The sequence below is a fragment of the Peromyscus californicus genome, unplaced genomic scaffold (assembly GCF_007827085.1).
Source record: "Peromyscus californicus insignis strain IS unplaced genomic scaffold, ASM782708v3 Scaffold_24__1_contigs__length_46423439, whole genome shotgun sequence".
NCBI classification, from domain to species: Eukaryota; Metazoa; Chordata; class Mammalia; order Rodentia; family Cricetidae; genus Peromyscus; species Peromyscus californicus.
This window is the reverse complement of record NW_026294535.1, coordinates 8,993,990-9,010,584: the sequence shown is the minus strand read 5'-3', so window position 1 is coordinate 9,010,584 and position 16,595 is coordinate 8,993,990. Positions and strand designations below refer to the sequence as shown.

General features: G+C 39.9%; 1 protein-coding gene and 1 long non-coding RNA gene across 17 annotated transcripts in view; one reads left to right on the top strand and one right to left on the bottom strand.

Moving 5' to 3' along the window:
- Window positions 1–16,595, bottom strand: part of Anks1b (ankyrin repeat and sterile alpha motif domain containing 1B) — a 1,024,799-nt gene that overhangs the window by 507,838 nt on the left and 500,366 nt on the right. The gene's annotated exons all lie outside the window — the stretch shown is intronic.
- The window catches only part of LOC128119670 (uncharacterized), a 40,085-nt gene continuing 38,158 nt past the window's right edge, over window positions 14,669–16,595 (top strand). For 2 of the 3 annotated variants that reach the window (XR_008221599.1, XR_008221598.1), the window contains exon 1: window positions 14,671–16,227. This is a non-coding gene — a long non-coding RNA (uncharacterized LOC128119670). Of the gene's footprint in view, window positions 16,228–16,595 lie in introns of all 3 variants that reach the window. The other variant, XR_008221600.1, reaches the window with a different exon arrangement.

Here is a 16,595-nt window from a genome sequence, read left to right as displayed (position 1 = left end):
GGCTATGTCTTACATCTCAGTTACTGCTGATTTTGAAAACTGAACACTATTGGATGTCATGGTCCTAAAATTCTAAAGTTATAAAGTTCATCATAGATGACATGTGAGCTTAGTCATGGTCATCTTGTTGATTTCATCTTTCTTTTTCAAGGAGGAAAACAATCTATAATGGATATTTTCTTAGTCAACTTCTCATTTTAGACTTTAGTGACCCATCAGTCAATCTAGGAACCACTTTCTATCTCTATCTATTTGGGAAAAACAAAACAAAAGAGTAACTGTGTGCCGATATTAAGCCATTGGATTTCAACAGTGAAACAGACAATGTGGCTGTACACATCACAGACAGACAATATCACATTTTCGGATAGATAACACAATGATGCTATCTAAAGAATAAGATAAAGCAGGCAGAGGGGGAGACAATTTTAATGGAAGGCCATGGAAGGCCTTCTGAAGCAGCTGGGGGCTTTCACTCTTCTGAAATTACCGTCCACACTTTCAATGTATAAAATGTAAGTACTTCCAATGCAGTACTGATTCTCGGTTCATCCATCTTCCCCCTACTGCTTATTTCTACTAGGGTTTGCATCTCAGAAAGTGAGTTATGAGGGGGCTGATAATGCTATTTCTGTTGACAGCTTTACAAAGAGGCTTGGCTGAAAAGAAGTCTAACAATAACGGATAAAAAAGATATTCCTGGATTCTAATGACAGACCTTTTTTCTGTGACACCTTGGGCTCACATCTGCAGATAACTGAGAATGACTAGATTTTCTGATTGATTTCAGTTTTTCACAGGTTCTGGGGATATATTTGATGCTTATCATTTATAATAGGTGATATACTTTCGTAGCCATTAAAGTTTGTTCATTTCTGAATCTGCTAGGTAGACATCTTGAATCTTTAGTAATTAACTCACATTTTGATATTCCATTAAGCCAATAGGAAGATAAATGTATTCAAGCTATATGTTGTATATTTTCTGATGATGATAGTTTAATTAACATTAAATTACTCCCCAACTCCTTGACTTATTTACCAAAGACTATCACTATATTGATGACAAAAAAATTTGGACAATCTAACAGTTTCAAAGTCCTGTTTGCCTTATGGTGGTGTTGAATTCTATAGAACAAAGAAATAATTCTGAAGGAAGTAGTTATAGGAACAAAGGAGAAAGAGCACAGAGACCCATAATAATTGGAAATAAAGACACAAGACATTGTGTGTCATAAAATCTCACGGGGAGTTAAATGGAATTCTATACCTGCTATCAGGAGTCAAATTTCCTTGAGGGCTCCTTCTTACACATCCTGGTCATGCAATCTTAAGCGATGAAGGGACATTTCTAGAAATCAAGTTTTGGATCAGACCATAAGACTCTCCCTGTCTAACTTCCTAAGTGTATAATTTACTGGGCAGCTCCCCTGCACTGTGGAGTATTTAGACTCCAAGAAGAGAGAATTCACTCTTAGGGCAGTGAACTTCTTTCATGCAAGACCATATGACTGATACAATGTCCTTCTGTTGAATTGAAATCTATCTCTCCTTCCATTTCTATAACAGAAACTGAATCACACTTTGGGGGACTCCTTTTATACAGCATTTTGACTGTACACATATATTTCAACTCTATGTGTGTGCTGGACCTGTAATTTAATTTTTTGGAGGGCATGGGAGAAAGCCAGGAAGAAAGAGAAGCCTTAGCCTTGTTGTCTGATACAGAATTTCCTTGAGTTCATCCCTATAACAGCTATTGAGGGAGGTTTTGATAAAATGGCTCTTTAGCTGACATCCTGCTGTTGTTCCATGTGCTGATCATTCAGCAGTCTCACAAGGAGGAGTGGAATAACCATGAAGACAGTATTAAGGTACTCATGGGGTCTCTAGACATTATGTTATCAAATATTGTCACATCTTCATTTTTACCCTTCCCAGTACTGACAAGCTGAGTACTTAGAAAATGATTTCTTGTATGTTTTGACCAGCCCTTATAGTATTTGCCACTGAAACATCTACGAATTGAACAATTCATACAACTATTTTGTAGCCCTCCATGAAATCTTATAGGCTGAAAGTTTCTTCTGATGGTTTTGTGTGACCCAGGGTTCCTAGATTATCCAGGCCTTCACCTACTGGATGCCCTCCAGCCAAAGACATTTAAAAATGCTTACATAATTATCACCTACTCAGGTATATGGATACTACTCCTGGTGATCTGGTCACTGTACTCTCAGTGCAGTATAATTTTACAGACATTTAACATCTGATTGCAAACAAGGTCAATCAAACCTCTTTGCTCATGACTAACATTCAAGGCAAAGTATCCTATGATCTGCTTATACAACTGATGAATTTTTAACCTCAAGGCAGGATTCTATATCTTTCTACAGCAAATTTCATCCTAATGATATTTTTGTTGTGGTTGCTGTTCAGCCTCTAAAGAGGTGCATTCTGCAGCAGGACTTTTTCATCCATCATACCAGCGGCCATTCCTCCCAGATTTGCAGCACGCACAGGTTTGGAGAGCACAGTGTGATGACCATCTCAGAACTGGGCTCTCTTTTCTGACCTTCGGAGCTCTTTCCTACAGGGGAGGGCTCCTTCCTCCAGGGGAATCATAGGACTAAGAGCTGGAAATAGCTCAGCAGCAAACCAACCCTGTTGTGTCTGTCTCCCGGACCCACTTCCTGACACCTGGTTATCAATCAGTTAAATGAACGAATGATGAACAAGGCCTGCTTAGCCATATCTACACACAGAGCCATCTGTTTTTACATTCATATTTTTTTAAACCGCCATCAACTTTAAGGACACATTAAATATAACTACAGAGAATAGAATCAATGCAGTCACTATATGGCTTCATCAATATATTGCAGATATACTTGAACTATGTGTTACTCTGCGGTCTATTTCTCCTTTGTGTGTATGTGTTTTTAGGTGTGTGTAAATAGGCCAGGGGTCAATGTCAAGTGTCTTCTTCACTCACTCTTCACCTCATTTTTGGAGACAAAACCTCTCACTAAACCTGGAAGTCACTGACTTGACTAGAGGCTGGCCAGCCAGACCCAGAAGTCTTGTTTCTGTTCCTGATATGCTGGAGGTATGACTATCTGGATTTTTCATGTGGGTGCTAGAGATGGAACTCAAATCTGTGTGCTTTTAACAGGTTAGTAATATTCCATTATGTAAATATACCACATTTTCTTTAACCATTCTTCAGTCAAGGGGCAACTAAGTTGTTTCCAGGTTCTGGCTATTGTGAATAAAGCAATGTTATCAAAAAATTTGAAGGCAAGTGGATGGAACTAGAAAAAAAATCATCCTGAGTGAGGAAACCCAAATTCAGAAAGACAAACACAGTATGTACTCACTCGTGAGTGGATAGTAGCTGTAAAGGAAAGGATAACCAGGCTACAATCCACAGGCCCAGAGAAGCTACGTAACAAGGAGAGCCCAAGGAGGAACACATGGATCTTCCTGGGAAGGGGAAATTGATCTCTTGGGTGGAATGGGGGCAGGTGGGGATGGGAACTTAAGGGACCTGTTTAGGGGTTGGATGGATCAAGAGAGTACTGAAAGAGATGACTGAAAAGAGAGGGCATATTACAAAGGAAACTCCCGTGAATCTACAAGGGTGACCCCAGCTAAGACTCCTAGCAATAGTGAATATGCAGCCTGAACTGGCCATCTTCTGTGATCAAATTGGTGACTATCCCAATTGTCATCAGAAAGTCTTCATCTAATAACTGTTGGAAACAGATGCAGAGACCCACAGCCAAACATTAGGTCGAGTTCAGGGAATCCTGCTGAAGAGAGGAAGGAAGTATTGTAAGAGCCAGAGGGGTCAAGGGCGTCACAAGAAAACCCACAGAAACAACTAACCTGGCTCATAGGAGCTCATGGAGTCTGAACCAACAACCAGGGAGCCTGCATGGGACTGAACTAAGCCCTCTACATAGATGTATAGCTTGGTCTGCTTGTGGGACTCCTAACAATGGGAGAGGAGGCTGTTTCTAATGCTTTGGCTGGCTCTTGGAAACCTATTCCTCATACTGGATTGCCTTACCCAGACTTAATACAAGGGGAGGTGCTTAGTCTTACTGCAACTTGATATGCCATGTTTTGTTGATACCCATGGAAAGTCTGCCCCTTTCTGAACAGAAACAGGGGGGTGTGTGCAGGGAGGTGGGGGAGGGAATGGGAAAAGTAGAGCGAGGGGAGATTGCAGTTGGGATATAAAATAAATTAAATTAAAAAGAAGGAAAAAAAGAGAAACAACCTGCATGCTTGTGGGGCCAACACTTTACTGGTTGAGTCATCTCCCCAGACCTTCCCTTCCCAGCTCTGAAATTGTGATAACTTTCTATGGATTAGGCTTGTGAGGAGCCTTGTAAGAAACTCTGTTTTAAACATGAAAATAATACTTAAAATATTTTATTGAGTAGGGTCTGGTATACAAGCATTCACCCTTAAGTTTCCACTTCAGTGAGAGCTCACTTAAAGTTCCCTTTCCAATGTCAAATTCATTTTGTCTCTCTCTGCATAATTCTACAGCAACCTGGTTGCTACTGCTTTCATGGTAAGAGTTTATATCTACCAAAGCTTGCCTTTCCACTTTTTCACAGTCATTTTGGTTCCCTTGGCCTCTTCATTAATTTTAATATATGCTTATAAAATTCCATGAAAAACTCTTTTGAAATATTATATTGGCTTTAGAGTTCCAACTAGAAGCTAAATGACATCTTTATGATACCCAGCCAGCCCATTTTAGTTATGGTATATGATTTTATTTACTCACATCTTTGTCCATAATAGTTTTTGTTCAACTTATGCCTAAATAACTTTACAGGAACTTTGCTTTTTATCAAGAAAGCATCATACAGATATGTGAATGTGCATGTGACATTTATACATACAACATATATACTGCATCTGCACTATGTATTCTACACAGATATTAAGTGTATCAGGATGCTATTAGTGCCCCTATTGTCAATCTAGTAACTTTGACGAGTGCCTTGATGGTTTATCTTAGCATCTTCTATGTATCTAAACTCATAGGTGATATGTAACTCATTATCTTTTTCAACCAGTATGTCTTATATTTCTTTCGCTTATCTTTTTGCATCAGCCAGGATCCTATTATATTTTGAATATAAGTAATGATACAGACTTGCCAAGTTCTAAATAGATAAGTAGCCATTTAAAGACATCTCCATCTGTAATCTTGCTAATGTGATTTACCTTTCAATCTTAAGAGCACTGAATTTTACCAACTGCATTTTAAGCACATCATGTGCTTTCCCCTTTAACATGTCAGCAGTCAGGGTTTCCACATGTTGAAACATTCATTCATGCCTGTGATTACAACTCATTTTTATGGCCCTATGAATCCTGATATAATTAGTTGAAAGTCCTGTTTGCCACAAGATTTTTCAAAGTGGAAATAATAAAACATCAGTCTTTCCACTAGAGATCATGTGCTCGCATGTACACACACAGTATTCACACAAATTTATATAAATACACATATGTAGTCAGCTACACACAAAGACTTACATAAATAATTTACACATACATACAAAGCGAAAACTCTAGATAAAGGTATGTCTATTTTATTTCAGACCAGTCACCAAAGTTCTCATTTGTGTTAGCATTGAATTTTAATAACTAGTTCTAACTGCCATGTATCATAAATCAGTGTAACAGTGAGAACAAAATAAAGTAAGATTCTACAGACTTTTAAGTGAGTCTAAATAGCATTAAGAACAACATTCTTTCTGGCCAACCACTATGATGTCCTCTTAAGAACATTACTTAAAATCTCCAAAGCTCATTTTCTCTCTGGTAATCACGAGCTTGGAGTGAAGTGGCACCGGAGGAAAAAAAGGACCTGCTATAAATGGTATTTGAAAATTTCTTATGTGAATTCACAGTGTTGCTAGGGAACATGGCTTCTTAGCATTTGGAAAGCTAAAAAATCAAGCCTCTTACCTCTTTTGGTCATAGAAATATATATCGTGAACCTGATTTAAGAGAGTTGGAAATAAACTGGCTTAAAATATTTGGATAACCACAACTTTCATTTTGTGTCCAACTTTTTCTTAAATAGTGTGTTCGATTCATGCTAATAAATATAGGGATGTAAGACTTATTATCTTTGATTGTTAGGATACCATGTGAGTTGTCAGGATAATGGCTAAGAGTTCAGTGGTTGTCCATTTTGTATTATTGGTTTTATTGGAAAATAGGGTGCCCAGATACATGGTTGGTGAAAACATCACTGTGGGCACTGTCCCCATGAGATTAGGGCTTGAATTGAAAGAATGAGTAACGTGGGTTGCTCTCCCTGGAATGGGTGTGATTCATCAGTTGATGGCCTGGATAGAACAAAATGGTTTCGCTCTGTCTATCAGGGTGGAGGCTTCACTGCCTTCACATGAGGACATTGACTCTAGCTTTTGGATTCACACTAAAACACTAGAATTCTATGGCTTTTAACTTCACTTACCTTAGGAGAGATTGTCTGGATCTCAGCTTTTCAGAGTCAGACTGAGACTAAACCATTTGCTACCTACCCTATGCCAGAGAGTCTATATTTAAAGTATAGTGCTGTCACTCGTCCCTATGAGGTGCTTGGTGAGCTAATTCATGCTCTAAGACCTCAATTTCCTCATCTTTTTTTTTTTTTTTTTGTTTTTTTTCGAGACAGGGTTTCTCTGTGTAGCTTTGCGCCTTTTCCTGGAACTCACTTGGTAGCCCAGGCTGGCCTCGAACTCACAGAGATCCGCCTGGCTCTGCCTCCGGAGTGCTGGGATTAAAGGCGTGCGCCACCACCGCCCGGCAATTTCCTCATCTTTAAAACAGGAAAGGCAACATTACCCATCCAACTGGGTTTTAGGCAAACTAAATGAGCTGCTGTATAGAAAATGCCTGATAGAATGTCTGACCATTGAAGTGTTTAATACATTTTAGCTGATTAACATTGGAGTGATTGTGCATTTGATCATTCTTTTATTAGAGATTGTATTTTCAGAAAGCATTATTAAAAATTCTACAAATTCTAGGGATGGATAAGCCACTAAGAAACTCACAGCCTCCTGCTAAATGCACCTATAGCATTACCAGGAACCCTAGTACGTTGAAAAATATGTATACAAAAAGAAAGTAACAAAACAAATGTAGTATCTAAGGGTGATTGGGCACACCCATAAAATTAAACAGAAAGGGGCATCATTTAAATGAGCTATTGAATATACATTCAAGAGCGTTTGTATCAAAAGAAAAACATGCATATGAAAAAACACAGTATAATTTCTTCTACTTCATAAAAAATGCTGACTGCCAAGTGAGATTGATGTTATAGGTATCAGTGTGAAAGTAAACACCACAAAAACTCAGAAACTGGAAGTGAAGAACAATTCTGCATGCAAATTGAAACCACCAGGGGGACCTAGGTAGGTGGAATATAATTATTCAGCCTGGAATGCTAGATCAATAATATGCCCACATGTTTTTTTTTTTTTAAAGTGCCAGGCAGTTTTAAGTGGTCAAAAGTATTCAGAAATTTCTCATTAGATTTTTATGACCACAAAAGATTTTGAAAGTACATACAATGCCAAAACCAAACAGACAGAGGGGCAGAGTGAGGAGAGAAGAACATAGTATCCTCTATTGATATCCATATTTCATCTTTTTATAGTACAGAAAAGGGTTACATTGGGATAGGATGACAGAAATGAATGAGTTCCTCCTGATGGGTACAAAATTTCAGAGCATTATTTTCCCCTCAAACTACACTATTCAACTTCCCATTACAGGAAAAGAATAGAAAAGCTCTGATAATGAGCTTCATTAGAGAAATGTACTTGAAGCATTTGCTGCAATGTAGAAATAGATTTTTGACAATGACACTGAACTAAATCTTTGCAATTATTTTTACAGTATTTTAGGCTGGAGCTATCTGGGCCAAGTGAGTCATTTCTTGAGCCATGAACTCTATTCTTTTGTAAAGGATGTTCTTTTTTGTATAACGGCCTGTTTACTAGGGCCAGGAGCCAGGAGTCTGTATCTTAAAAAGGTATGATGTCATATACCAAGGCTAGTCAACTAGAGGCATTGGCACCACTGGGGACTTAAGACAGTGGACAACATTGCTCTTTTTCAGTTTATAATGAAAAATGCTCACTGTTGCTACCCTGCTATCTGAGATGGTGAGTTTGGAACAAGAAGTCCTACCTCATGCCCACACAGAAAGATGAGAGGTAAATATTTGCTTGTTCTAAGCTGTCTCTTTTTAGATCATTCTGTTCCAAGCTACAGCGAGAACAGTAAGTCTGTCTGATTTTTTTTTGTGGGATACAATTCCCAAATGACTACATAGACCCAATTTATATCAAACTTTCTCCCAGGGGCCTTTTATCAGCATTGAGTGAACTAATTCATCTAAGGTAGAATACATACTAACTTAATGAATAAAGGCTATATAAGACTGTCTTGAGCATCCATGTATTATACAATGGGTCTATGGCGCTTGCTTTGTGTCTGAACCTGCCCGAAAAGAATAACCCTGAAGTTTCTGCCAGGTATCTAATCCTATCTATTCATATTTTCCTCTTCCCTGCTGTGAACTCTCTATGATGAATCATGTCAGATGATTTGCAGTGCTCTGAAGACACCCAACTTTCAGCTCTTTCCCAGCCTTCCTCTCAGCCTGGATTGTTCTTATTTTACATCATCCAGCAAAAAGATAGTATTTCTTCAAGATTCAACTCAAATGTCTGCTCACCTACATGACCCTCATTAACTTCTGGACAGAGCTGTGCATTTCCTACATCAGGCTTCATTTGAGTCTTTCCTATTTCTATTACAGCAGATAGACTGTGCCACAACTTCTTTCTCATTCACACTAGAAAGAGCTCCGTGAATGGAGACCACACAGCCTCTGTGGGTGCCTTAATTTTGTATGCCATTCGTTTGCACTTCTTTCCCACCATCTTCCTATCTAGAGTACAAATTAGTAGCCAGCGATTTTCATTTGTTAAACTCTCTTCTCTCAGCCAGCATAGAACCCTGACATTGTTTCTTCTCATCCTTAACAGACTCAAGTCCGGGTCTGATCTGAATGCTTTTCAATGCACAAAGTATATCAAATAAGAGCTATTTATTATTGTCACAGTGTTCAAACATGTCACTCGCTTTGTATTTTAACCTTTGTAGATGGCAATATGCCTTTCTGTCGCATTTAGACTAACCAAATTATTTTTTTCTGTCAGAGTTAAAGTTTGAGGTTGATCACTGAAATTGTGGAAACCAATTCTCTTTAAAGTGTGAGTGTCGTAGGATGAGGAAAAGGGAACAGTGAAGAGCTGAAGAGAACAATCCATTGACTATGTCTTAGCTTCAGAAGAAGCTGGAGCCAGAGTGTAAGATTCAGGAATTATGGCTTACAGGAATAAATATAACAATAAGAGACAAAGAACTGTGCTATTTATATATCCATATTGTTTTGCTTCCCCCCCCCCCCCCCACCAGACAGGGTTTCTCTGTGTAGTTTTGGTGCCTGTCCTGGATCTCGCTCTGTAGACCAGGCTGGCCTTGAACTCACAGAGATCGGCCTGGCTCTGCCTCCCGAGTGCTGGAATTAAAGTTGTGCACCACCACCACCACCACCACCGCCCGGCTTGTTTTGCTTTTAACTCCAAGCATAACCCTTCCCCTCTGTGGGCCTTATTTACTTCGTCTGTTAAGTAAGAGGACCACACATGAGTCTGTTATGCGCCACCAAGGCCGTTTTTTTGCAATGTGTGCCGAGCATTTTGTTTATTTGCTTCCTTAGAATGTTAAATTTGGGCTTTTTCCAACTTCGTTGTCACCACAAATGGCTGTAAGCGATAATATCTGCATAATCACAGCTTTGAGGAACTAGTTCCATATTTCTAAATGCACATTAAATTCATGGAATTCAAGGCCTTTAAAAGTGCCTCCATACACATATAGAATAATAGTTACTCATATTTAGATGAAGCTTAGTGTCGTCCATGGCTAGCCTGAGCTCTTCGCTTGCATTAGTTCATACAAGCCTCAGCATGCCCAGTTCCCCCCTCATTTTGCAGATGGGGATTTGTGGCAGAAGGAGGTTAAGAACTTTTGCATATTTGTGCTGTTCCTAAGTGGCAGAGCTGGGATCCAAACCTAGCCAGGCTATAACCACACTTAACCAAGGGACTGGAAGACACAGCTGTCCCTTCTGGCCCTACATCCTCTGATTGTGCTTTTCTGTGGGGCACTTTTCTGAGCCCCTAAGAGTGTACTTACATGCCTACTCTGCTGAATAGCTTCCTATCCAGGAGAGTCTGCTTAGATCGTGATTTTTTTTCTTTTAGTCTTTTTACTGTCCTTTCATTACAATTACATAAAATTGCTCACTTTGCCACAAATTCAGAAGTCAAATTTCAGTGCATTCTCAGAAACTGTCTTATCTAATCGTCCTGTGGGTTCCATCCATTCTTGGCTACTAAAGGGAATATGAAGTCACCACATTCAATGGAATCAGTGTGCCCTTAGAATTTTACAATTTATGAGCTACTAACACTAAGGCATCCCTTCCTGCCCCCCTGATGCTGGCCATTCAGCTCCCAGATAAAAATTTCTAATAGGGTAAGCAGATTATTCCCACTATTGGGATTTCCATTCATTGGCAAGTATACTCAACTTTCTTTAGCGAGTCAAATATGTCACATGTGAAGTAATTTCTTTTTCAAGACACACACACACACACACACACACACATATAAATATATTAGATAACATTAAGTTTTGGTGAAAGCCATCTACTTCACAGTAGAAGGCAATTTAGAAAACTGAAATTAAATATTGACTATAATCTCAGAGATCCATCACTATTAATAGTGATTTTTTAACAACATTTTGCTTTCATTTTTCATCTCAATGTGAATGTATATGTATCTGCTAGTGTTTTACATATATAAGTTCCAAATTAACTTTGCATTTGTCACATGTTCGTATTTTCTGTGTGTAATAAGAATCCTTCTGGTATCACATACAGATGAATGAAATTTCAACTATGTTTCAGAACACCAGATATCACAAAGGTAAGATTCTTTTTTACTGACAAGAATGAGTAGCAAAGACCAAACTTCTCCCCCTTCCTAAAATAAGAATATTAATATAAAATGTGTGAATTGATTTGCACATTAGGAAATGAGAGCCAGAAATCTCTGAGAAATAGTAAACAATCCAATTTCTACAGATGCCCCAGTTTATTGACCAGAGAGATTTTTGTAAGGCTGTAGTGAAGGAAGAAGGAATTCAGGTAGAGTACAAGACTATCTGACTTGCGGAGACAGACCTGAGAGTCTGGGAAGATCAAGGTCCACAGAGTACAGACAGGTATGTAAATGTGACAGATACAGATGAAACCTCAAAGATACATAGAAGCCAGTTTAGTGTGGCTGATATATTCTGCATCTTAATAAACTTATCTGGGGGGTCAGAGAACAGAACAGCCACTAGATTAGACACAGAGGCCAGAAAATGGTGGCACACTCACCTTTAATCCTATCACTTGGGAGTCAGAGATCCAGATGGATCTCTGCCAGTTCAAGGCCACACTGGGAACAAAGCCAATCCAGGTAGCACACGCCTTTAATCCCAGCACTTGAGATCTCATGTCTTTTCTTGGGAAGGACACACACCTTTAATCTCAGGAAGTGATGGCAGGAAGCAGAAAGTTATATAAGGTGTGAGGACCAGGAACTAGAGGCTTTTTAGCAGCAGTTCAGCAGAGACACTTTTGGGTGAGGACTCAGAGGCTTCCAGTCTGAGGAAACAGGATCAACTGAGGAGTTGGCGAGGTGAGGTTGGCGGTGGCTTGTTCTGCTTCTTTAAACTTCCAGCACTCACCCAATACCCAGCTCCAGGTTTTTTTAATAAGACCTTTTAAAATTCATGTTACAGTTTAGAATCTTGTCAGTTGTATTTAAACAACTGTAGTAAGTTTTTCCTAGGGTCTATGACCTCCTCATCCACAGGTTTTTGATAGGGTTTACAGAAGAAGCCATGAATTCCCTCCTGTGGAGTAGGTCTCAAGTCCAATCAGAGAATGGTTGGTTATTCCCATATCACTCATGCCTTTATTGCACCAGTGGCCATGTCTTGCCTGGCCACTGTTTCAGTATTCTCGTTTGTAGGTTCATAGCTGAGTAAGATCTAAACGCTTTTTTTCTTCCGGATGCCTGCATAATACTATAAAAGCTAGTAAGAGGGAGGAGGTTTCCAGCTCAGCTTCATCTTGATTTCTCTATATGTTGTGATGACAGTGTGTAGTGTTTTCAGCAATAGGGCCTTATCAACGAGTTCTCCTGAGCACTAAGGGGAATGGCAAGAGCCTGTATTTTTGGAAGCTTCTCTTGGCAATGAACTATGGGAGGTGCTGAGAATAAGTGACAGCTGAGCTCTCACCCTTAAACAGGACATTGATATCACTCCTTCTAAGGCTCAGGGACTATTACAGAAGAGGAGGAAGAAAGAATGAAAGAGCCAGAGACTCTTCTGGGCATGGCATAACCATTGCAATCATCATCTCAAAGCAGCTGCATCTGCCTGAACTGGGCTTTTACAAGACTGGGCCCATCATCAGTCAGTCATGGATCAGGTCAGAGGGAGATAGATACACAGGACCACACCACACCCTGCCAAACTATTGGCTACTGGTGGATTCTGGGAGAAAGGCAGTCATGGTCTTCACTTGCGTTCCTATAGCTGTGTCTACTGGGTTCTAAAGGATAATTTGAAACTTACTGGCCACACAGAAATCCTTGGTCAAACTCAGTGGATCACAAGATAAAAACAAAACACCACCACCATGAAAAAGGGAGGTCTACGGATGAGAAGCTAACAGAAGTGGAAGTTTGCAGAATGCACTATATACATGAATAAAACTGTCAAGAAAATTCAATAAAAGTTAGATCATAATGCCTCCTCAAAAGAGTCACAGAAAATTGCTCAAGGATTCATTTGAACAATGATCATCAGTATACTCAATTCTAGGGAAAGAACCACCTGAAAGAATTAATGAGAATTAATAGGATACCCAGGGCTCACATGGGCTAAGGAACAGTGCTGTTCCTATCAGCCCAGCTGGAATTAGGGAGAACACACAGAAGGACCTCGCCTCATTAGTGGGAAGTAATTCTCCTTTGATGTTACCATGGCTGTCTTCTAGCCTAACATAACTTAAAAATGAGTATGTTTCCAAGTGACTCAACTGCACTCAAGAAAAAGCTCAAGACTATTTGTAGGGATACAAAACCACACAGCATCAAATGAGATAAAAATGTACAGTGTCTGATATTCGATCAGAAACTGCCAGGCATGAGAGCAAACTGGAAGCATGAGACAATAAGGGATAAAATAATCAGCTAAACTGTTCAGAGCTTACAGATATTAGAAGTAGTGTATGAGGACGGTAGGGGAAAAAAGAAAAACATAAGTTAGAAGTCTATTCCCTGTGCTACAATCAGAATGGCAGAAACAAAAGGCTCAACTCAAAGTGACAGAGGTCAGAACTCAGTCTGGGGTGAAAAACACAGAATAGGGAAAAGAGCGAACTCGGTCATACAAGGAAGTCATTAGTAAACCAAACAACAGATCCTTTTGTAGCTAGAGTTTTCCTGCCTGGCCCACAGTCAGGACAAATCTTTGTCACCTGCCAGTCCCACAGCCGCTCAGACCCAACCAAGTAAACACAGAGACTTATATTGCTTACAAACTGTATGGCTGTGGCAGGCTTCTTGCTAACTGTTCTTTCTTATAGCTTAAATTAATCCATTTCCATAAATCTATACCTTGCCACGTGGCTTGTGGCTTACCGGCATCTTCACATGCTGCTTGTCCTGGTGGCGGCTGGCAGTGTCTCTGACTCAGACTTTCACTTCCCAGAATTCTTCTCCTCCTTGTCCCGCCTATACTTCCTCCTGCCTGACTACTAGCCAATCAGTGTTTTATTTACTAACCAATCAGAGCAACATATTTGCCATACAGAACATCCCACAACATCCTACCCTGTTTATTTATTTGAAATAAAACCCAGGGGCAGAAAAGAAAGATGCAGAGTGTCAGTGACTCGTGAGACTAGAAGCTACTGAGTATGTCAAATGAAGTCCCCAGAAAAGGCAGAAGAAAGCCAGAAAGAATCATGAGTAGATAATGTTTGAAGGGTTTCCAGATTCGAGGAAAATTATAATATTTTGCTTAAGTAGTATGCTGCATTCGAGTCCCTTCCATCTCTAAAATTCTACATTTTAGATTGTTTTCTCTATCAAGGGTTGCAATCCCCTCCAAAGACTTTCTTCTGTGACCGCCAAAACCTGCTTAACAAAGATTGGATTAAAAAGGGATGCATTTTTAATGGGTGCAGCAGGCATTCTGTAGATGTTAAAGATACATGGTTTTCACTGATGTCGCTGGGTTTGAACATCTGAACAAATTCTGTTTAGAAGTTTCCAGCATATATGCACAAAGCTGCTTGATCTCTCACGCTTCATGGAGCTGATTCAAACTGATGGCTCCTATAAAACGAAGATGAGCTCTGAATTCCGCTAAAGTATGTGCCAGCTTACAACCAGTGGGGACATGGAGCTAATGTTAATCCCATCAGCTCCCAACTAATCAAACAGGTTTATATTCTAAGTGGTATGTCAGACATTTGATGTTGAGGGGCTTGGGTTATGTGCAGTTTGGGAGAACATGAAAAGTGTATCAATTAAGAGACGCCAACAAGATCATTCTTAGGTATTTAAAATACATAGGTGGGTCCATTGGACATTGCTGGACAAAAAAGCCTCCATAACCACTTAACCTGCCCCTAAACAATACAATTTTATACCTTAATTTTTATACATTTTAAATCACAATGAAATGAAAACTAACAATCTATGTGCTAGTATCTGTATATGTTTATAAAATAATGTTTTATGTATTTTAGACATGGAAACGCTCTTATGGCTTTCTGGATTGAATCGAACACCTCTGAATTTACTTAACTTTTTCAGAAGAGAGACAGAACTGTAAGACAGAGCTCGATATTACTGAAAAAGTAAACTAGTGGCAGTAAATGTCAAAATTCCTCTTCATATGGCATCTCTAATTATAAATTGACACTACTGAAGCATTGACAGCTTCCATGATATTGCAAGCATCCTCAGGCTCTTGCAGCTGCAGCCTAATCTCTACCCTCTCTCCTCCATTTGTTTTTCCTTCCTGACATTTGATTAGTCAACAGTGCTAGCTAGCGCTGGTGTTCCCCCGAGCCACCCTCCAGTTCAAAATCCAGAGCGCTTCACGCTGCCCTGGAAGTGGGTAGGGAGAGCGGCCTTGGCTTTCAGAGTGAGATCTGCATTTATCAATCACACCGCAGCTGCTTGGGAACTGGCCTTTGCAGAGGTGAAGTTGGTCTGCTCCCTGGGAAAAAAGGAAAGCCGTTTGCGATGAAAATGGAGGCGAAACAATTTAGGCAGCTGGCAAGGCTTCTGAGAACTGGAAAGATTGGATTTCCAGGGCTTGCACAATGCAGCAGAGATGGTTTAAATCTGTGAGAAGCAGACAGGAGAACAGCTTCAGGTCAGTTTAAAAATGGAATCTGGGGAGCTCTTCTGCAGAGAAAATCACACAGGCTGAATCATACTGGGGGAGTGAATAGGGAAAAGCCTGGTTCTGGGGGCCTCGTTTAAAGAGAAATAAAGACAGTAAAGACGACTCAGCCTCTAGCACAGCTTCAATTAAAGCCTGTGTGGATATATGCACGGCTGGCGGGAACCTCTGCAGGAACCAATAACTCGTCCCACCCTTCCATCGAGTTCCTTCCGCTGTGTCATCGTGCCTCTCTGAACCTCCCCTGTGAAATCCTCTCCCACAGTGGCCTCTGAAGAATCAGCACCATAGCATCTCTGAGGAGCTGATCAGAAATGCAGAATCACTGCTGCCACTCGGATGAACTGAAGTGGCACCATTCTCCCTAGACATGTGTATGACTCTAGGGCACATTAAAGTTTGAGATGCACCGCGTTACAACAGACAGTGCTCTGTCTGCAAGAGAGAGCGAGAGCAAGAGACTTTACTTTTGCATTTCGCAGCAACGGCATATAGATTAGGAGTAACCATCATGTTTTATTCTCTCTGCAAATACTCATTTAGCACAGTAAGTAATTACTTCACAGGCCCTGGGACCGAGGGTTTTTGCTATCATGTATTAGACTCTGTTCTGTCTTACTGTGTGAACTGCTAAGCTCATCACATTATACAAACATTGTTCCAGCCCCGAAGGAGACTACAGACATATTAGGAAATGGTTAATTTAAAAAAAAAAAAGTTAGTCATGATGTCAAAAACATGTTTTTAGCACTGAGGTCCCATGAGAAATGAGTAGTGGATGTATGTAGGAAGGTCAAAAGCAAGCAACGGGAACGCTTCTGCAAAGCTGATCATCTTGAGCTGAGTCTTAGCAAGAAAAGACCTTTTTTTTTTTTTTTTTTTTCATGTTGGACTTGGGGCCTTGTTGGGAGGGTG